The sequence below is a fragment of the Pteropus medius genome, unplaced genomic scaffold, assembly GCF_902729225.1.
Source record: "Pteropus medius unplaced genomic scaffold, Ma_sr-lr_union100, whole genome shotgun sequence".
In the NCBI taxonomy this organism is placed as follows: domain Eukaryota; kingdom Metazoa; phylum Chordata; class Mammalia; order Chiroptera; family Pteropodidae; genus Pteropus; species Pteropus medius.
The window spans coordinates 1-366 of record NW_024352617.1 but is presented as its reverse complement, the minus strand read 5'-3'; the positions used below and the strand labels follow the sequence as shown (position 1 = coordinate 366).

At 38.5% G+C, this 366-nt stretch overlaps 1 pseudogene; it reads left to right on the top strand.

Moving 5' to 3' along the window:
* Positions 1–149: 149 nt before the first annotated feature.
* LOC120589504 (uncharacterized) lies at positions 150–268 on the top strand (annotated as a pseudogene).
* Positions 269–366: the final 98 nt, after the last annotated feature.

Here is a 366-nt window from a genome sequence, read left to right as displayed (position 1 = left end):
CTAGTGTTTCTAAGATAAACTAGGATCTTTATAATTAAAGCTGATTTGTCCCGAACCAGTAGTATTTTGTTATATATGAAGACAATATTGTGAAAACCAAAATTATCCTAATCAAGTATATAAACGGAGGACGTTAAAGTTGAAAGCTGGTCTACAGCCACGCCACTCTGAACAAGCCCGATCTCATCTGATCTCGGAAGCTAAGCAGGGTCGGGCCTGGTTAGTCCTTGGATGGAAGACCACCTAGGAAGACCAGGTGCTGTAGGCATAAATAAATAAATAAATAAGGGATTGTGAGCTGACAAGTTCTTTGCAATCTGTGAGGTCAACCAAGGGTTCCTTTGCCTAAAAAAAAAAAAAAAAAAA